The sequence below is a fragment of the Amblyomma mixtum genome, chromosome 2 (genome assembly GCF_055824585.1).
Source record: "Amblyomma mixtum isolate Tamu chromosome 2, ASM5582458v1, whole genome shotgun sequence".
Classification (NCBI taxonomy): domain Eukaryota; kingdom Metazoa; phylum Arthropoda; class Arachnida; order Ixodida; family Ixodidae; genus Amblyomma; species Amblyomma mixtum.
This window is the reverse complement of record NC_143013.1, coordinates 174,351,497-174,357,578: the sequence shown is the minus strand read 5'-3', so window position 1 is coordinate 174,357,578 and position 6,082 is coordinate 174,351,497. Positions and strand designations below refer to the sequence as shown.

Here is a 6,082-nt window from a genome sequence, read left to right as displayed (position 1 = left end):
GCTCATTACAGAAAAATCGGCGCCGGTATCCACCAGTGCAGTAACGTCGTTGTTGTCAGCGGATACCGGAATTTCGGCAGAAACCAGTCGGTCGCAGCGCGTCGTTGAGGTCGTCGGGTCAGGTCGTCGTCGGTCGGAGCGTCGCGGCGAATCTTCGAATGGAGGCTCTTGACACGGTCCAGTAGCGGCGGCCCTACCCCCGGAGGACGCCGTCTTCAGTTTTCCCGACGAGGGGACGCACCTCTGAACTGGCCAGAGGTCGATGGGCGGCCGGGCGAAGAGAACCGCCTTGGGGATGGCGATCTGGACTGGCGCCGCTGCGGGGTCGAGGACTGCACGTTATCAGCCAGGTACAGCTCGATATCCCGTGGCCTTTCACCGTAGCGCGGTCGAGGTGCGTCAGGTGAAAATCCTCTTAAACCCATTCTGCGGTAGGGGCAGTGGCGGAGGATGTGCCCGGGCTCCCCGCAGTGGCAACAGAGCGGCCGATTGTTTGGCGTATGCCACACGTGCGCTTTGCTCATGCGGGGCCTGTACTCCTGCGGCACAGATGGTACTGCTGCGCTCGGGTACTGCAGTGATGGCACTGGCATGGGAACGACGGGGGAAAAGGCTTGCATCGCTGGCCCAGGACTTCGTATTGCCTCGCTGTACGTCATAACAGAGGGCGCCGGGTGTGGAGCTGGGGGCGGCTGCACAGCTCGTCGGATTTCGTCACGGACTACGTCCGTTACGGCAGCGACACTGGCCTGTGGAGCTTCCAAGCGAAGTTTCGCCAATTCCTCGCGCACAACGCTTCTTACAAGCTCCCGAAGCTCCTCGGCGGGCAGCGACGTAGGCGTGTACTGGGAAGCGGCTGCTACAGTAGCCTCACGTCCGTAGTGCGCGCCCCGTTCCTGCAGAGAGCGCTCAATACTCGTTGCCTCCCTTGTGAAGTCGGCCACTGTTCTTGGCGGGTCACGGACAAGTCCGGCAAATAGCTGTTCTTTTACGCCGCGCATTAAGTGGCGCACCTTCTTCGCCTCTGGCATAGCAGGGTCGGCCCGATTGAATAGACGCGTCATGTCCTCGACGAACATCGCGACGCTCTCGTTGGACTGTTGGGACCTCGAGTGCAGAGCGCGTTCAGCCTTTTCTTTTCGTTCGCTGGTGGTAAACGTTGCTAGGAGTTCTCGACGAAACACTTCCCAGGTGGTAAAGGAGGCTTCGTGATTTTCATACCATGTTTTGGCTGAGTCCTGCAGCGCAAAGTAGACATTGCGCAATTTGCGCTCGCCGTCCCATTCGTTGAAGCCCGCCACTCGGTCAAAGCTGGTCAACCAGTCTTCTACGTCCTCGAACCTGTCCCCGTGGAACGGCGGCGGCGTCCGAGGTGCGTGAAGGACGAATGGCGGGGCATTCCCGGAATGCTGAGTCGTCTGGCTAGCCACGGTTGAGGTCATTGCTCTTACCGCCCTTACCGGCGCGGTCAGTTGGCTGAACTCTGGTTGTAGGCCTCGCAGACGGCGGCTCGCTTTGTGGACGGGTGTTGTGTCCACGCGTGGAGAACAGGTGTCGAGAGTGTCCTCGCAATCCGAGTACATGGGACGTGACCCAGCACCTCCACCAAATATGTCACCGACAAACGGGTGAAGAAATAGCCCAGGTTCTAATTAGACGAGGTGGGCGTGCCAGCCAGCAGGCAGCTCGAGCGAGGAAGACGACGATCTTCGATCACCTCGAATGCCCAAGGCTTGGCAAGTCCCTGCTTAAACAGTTCGGCCGCGGTACAGCGCCACTGATTGGTCGGACGGTGGCACTATTGCGTCTAGTGTATTAGAAAAGTTATTTTGATTAATGTCCGAAATAGCCCTTGCATATTCCAGCTTAAGCCGTACGTGTTACATGGGCTAACGATTTCAACGATTCTGGTGCTACAAGTACTAGTAGCAGTAGTAGTAGTAGTAAAAGACCTTTATTGTTTCATAATTTATAGGCCGACCATGTCGCCCGCCTAGGCGACCAGAAGTCGCTGTTCTTCCTCTTCAGCGCCAAGCCAGTCGAGCAAGGTGGTGATGGATACAGAGAGTGGGGGGTAGGAACCCGACTGCTGAGCAGCCGGGCAATAGAAGAGGCAATGGGCTAGGTCCGCATAGATACAGGGGCAGTTGGGAAAGGAAGGGTCCGACCGATAGCGATAGAGAAAGAGGCGGGATGGGGTCATAACTGCATATATTCGGATGTGCCGAAGAAGGCGAGCCTCCGGCACCGTGAGTGATGGATGAGGAGGAGGGTAAAGACGTTTGTCGAGGCGGAGCTCAAGGTAGACCTCATTTATGGTGCGGCGAAGGGTGAGTCTCCCACCGTACTCCGAGGGCTTGGGCCAGCGGATCAACCGTGGCCGGAAAAGTGTGTCGCGGTCGAGCTGATGGGCCAGCTCATTGCCGTCAATCCCTGAATGCCTAGGGACCCAGCGGAGAAAAAATATGGAAGACTTCAGGGCGAAGACCGCTCGTTCGACCTCCTGTTGGAGAGAAGGGGTCAGGGTGCGTTTCTGTATGTGGTGTATAGCGGCTTGTGAGTCGTATAGACTGTGTGCTCTTGGAGAGATGGAACGAGGGCAAATGACTGGAGGGCATGCGCAATAGCGAGGACCTCGAGGGGCAATGCGTCTGGAGGGTGGAGATACGGCCCGCTGGTGTGGGTTTCAGGAGCGGGGAGGCGGGGATGGTACGAAGGAGGCATCCGTGTAGGTTACACCCTGGGTATCAAAGAGAGGGGAATGGTGCTGCGCAGCCGCATGACGACGGCCGGCATGCTGGACGCGGGACATGTTGGTCGGGAGGGGAAGGGTACGAAGATTGGGAGCCGGGATTGGAATAGGAGAGGTAAAAGGGGCGATGGGAATGGGCGTGATACCCGCTTCAGTCAGTAACCACTGATTCTGACGGGTAAGGGAAAGCCGGGCAAGCTGCGAGTCACGATGGAGACTGAGAAGAGAACGAAGAGGATGGAAGAGGCCTGTGCCAAAGAGCTTAGCGGTAGAGGTAGTGATAGGGAGGTTGATAGCTGCCTTGTAGAGGCCCACAAAGGCAATCTCGAGAGCGTTAAGTTCAGTCTGAGTGAAGGAAGCGTAGGGTGCAAAGTACAAGACCTTGTTGAGTGCCAGCGCGTGGGCAACTCGGCACGCGTGAGCCTCGTGGAGACCTGAGCGTCGAGTGACCACGCGCCGCAGGTGGTGAGTTACCGAGTGGCAGGTGGTGACAGCGCGGTGGAGGGCTTGCACATTCTTGGCCGCATGCAAACGGAAGCTAAGAACTTTGCACTGTGTGACGATAGGAATGGGAGAGCCAGAAATGTGGAGAGAGACGAAGTGGTTGTGTGAGCGCTGGTAGGAGGAATGGTTAAGAGGGAGAAGCTCGGATTTCTCTGGAGCAGTAGACAGGAAACCGTTGGTGAGAAAGGAGTCGATGAGATCTAGACCACGTTGCAGGATGTCCTGTACGTGACCGGGAGAGCGAGATGAACACCAGAGAGTGATGTCATCGGTGTAAAATATATGATGCAGGTCGGGAATTCCAGCTAGCTGGGAGGCGAGAGGGGCCAATGCGAGATTGAAAAGGGTAGGAGAGAGAACAGCACCTTGAGGAGTGCCACGGGTGAGGTGGTGTGGGTCAGGCAAGTGGGTGTCTACTCGAAAGCGAGCCACACGTTCAGAGAGGAATGAGTGGATATAAGAGTACAGGCGGGAGCCACACTCCAAAGAGGCGAGTTGAGAAAGGATGTGATCGTGGCAAACACCGTCAAAGGCCTTGCGAACATCGACAGTCACAACTGCGTGAGTTTGAGTGGGCATAGGTGAGAGCAAGGTTTGCTAGAGAATCAGAAACATGTCCTGTGCACAGACGCTGCGTCGGAAGCCAATGAGAGAATGGGGGAAGAACTCCCGTGCCTCAAGAAAATCAGAGAGGCGAGTCAGAGCCATTAACTCAAGGGTCTTACCAACGCACGACGTCAGGGAGATTGGGCGGAGATTAGAGAGAGAGGGAGGTTTGCCCGGTTTTCGAATCATAGAAATAAAGGAGGATGTCCAGGAGCTCGGCAAGCAGCCGCTCTCCCAGGCCGCATTGTAGGTTTGAAGGAGGAATTCTTTGGCGCAGTCAGGAAGGTTACGAAGTGTGGTGTATGTAATGGCATCCTCACCTGGAGCCGAACGTGTAGCAATAGCACCAGAGCACATTCTAGCTCGCGGAGAGTGAAGGAGTGGTCCAGATCGGGGTTAGGTTTACCTGAGTACACCGGGTAGGAGGGTGCCAGAGGGGGCGGGAGGTAAAGAGAGGCGAAGCCCTGGTGCGTTCATTGCCAGGTAAACACCCACCCCTCCTTCGACCCCATTTGCCCCTTCCTCCTTGCTAAAAAACGCGAGTGTGTCAAAACTGCATATCCCCGACGCCTAGCTTTGCGCCGGGCCACTCAACCCGCCACCCCCTCGTCCTCCTCCTCTAATCATGAACCTCCATCAGCTCCGATCACGTCACCACCAGGCTCCTACGCCGCCATAGTTAAAGGATCCTCGGTGTCAGCGTCCCTCTCTTCCACTACACCACCCTCTCCATCCTGACTGACGAGAGCCACTCCTTCGACCTCCGGCTCGCAATGCTGGAGTGCCAGCAGCGAGAGCAGCAGCGCATTTCCCACGATCTACAACAGCAGATACATGCCTTGACTCAAACCCTCCAGACAACCACCTCCTCTCTTACCTCCCAGCTTAGCAAGCTAAATGAGCACCTTGCCACGTTCACCACTCCCTCCTCCAGCGCCCAGATCGCCCGTTCAGCTGACCTTGTCGAAACCACCACACATGCACATCACACTCGCTTGGTTCAGCTCGAACCTTCGGTTCTCCAGATTCTTACCACCCTCCAAGGACAATCAAAGCAATTGGTATCCTTCACTTTTATGCTCCAATCCGTCCATGAGTCACTGCCCCCGGCCAACAAGAAGGAATGCGTACTCTCATGAGCCTCTACCTCTCCATTGTAGTAATGGCGTTTGGCGAGGACCTCGAAATTGTGCAGTGCAACTGTCGAAATCTTTGCCACAATAAGACCCCCCTCCACAACTAATTACGCACCCGCCCCTCCCTGCCTCATTTTCTCCTTCTCCAGGAGACTCGGACGGCCCGCACTGTCCCAGGCCACCGCGCCTGCCATGCCACTACGGCCACACCACTTGCGTCTATTTATGTACGCAGTGACGTGCTCGTAGAGCATATTGACATCCCCTCAAACCCTCCTAAAATATTTAGTTGGTGTGCTTTATTACCACCCTTCTTCCCGCATCTCACTCGTCCTTTCGTCTTGTTACAACCCCCCTGTCACTTCTTTACTCTTTGGTCTGGGCAAATTCCTTCACTCTCATCCTTCTACCTTCCATCTCCTCTTTTGTGGTGACTTTAATGCCCCTCACACACTATGGGGCTACCCACAAACACTCAAACCCGGCCGACTCCTCCATTGTCTGGCCCAGGAACGCCACCTCACCCTTCTTAATACTCCCGGCTCTCCTACTCGAGCGGGCACTGCCACACAACGCCCCACGACACCCGACCTCACTTTCTCTCGGCGTTCACTTTCCTTTCACTGGCAGTCGACAGCCGAAACTCTTCTCAGTAACAACTTTCTCATCCATATTACCACCTTTCCCACATCCCTCGCTGTGATCCGGTTATTCACACTGACTGGCATGCTTTTGGCACTAATATCGCCTCCGACTCCTTGCAATCCTACGACGATTGGACGTCGCACATCTCTGCAGCGCTCACATCCAGTAGACGTCGCGTTCACTCTCGTCACCCAATCCCTCACCCAGATCCTCACCTTCTCTGTTTATGGCGTCGCCGTAAACGTCTTCAACGCTCCTTTCGCTCCCAACCGCACAATGTCCAACGTTCCTCCCGGATCACTGCTCTGCGGGCAATGATCGTCGCCCACTGCGCCTCCCTCGAGCACTCACGTTGGAGTGCTCTTTGTGATGGCCTTGACTGCATTCCACTCACGATCCGCATGGTCACTTTTTAAATCCTTCCTTGGCACTAAGGCTG

At 56.1% G+C, this 6,082-nt stretch overlaps 1 pseudogene; it reads right to left on the bottom strand.

Annotated features, from left to right (window-relative positions):
* Window positions 1-1,969: 1,969 nt before the first annotated feature.
* On the bottom strand, window positions 1,970-4,051 carry LOC149361700 (uncharacterized; annotated as a pseudogene).
* Window positions 4,052-6,082: the final 2,031 nt, after the last annotated feature.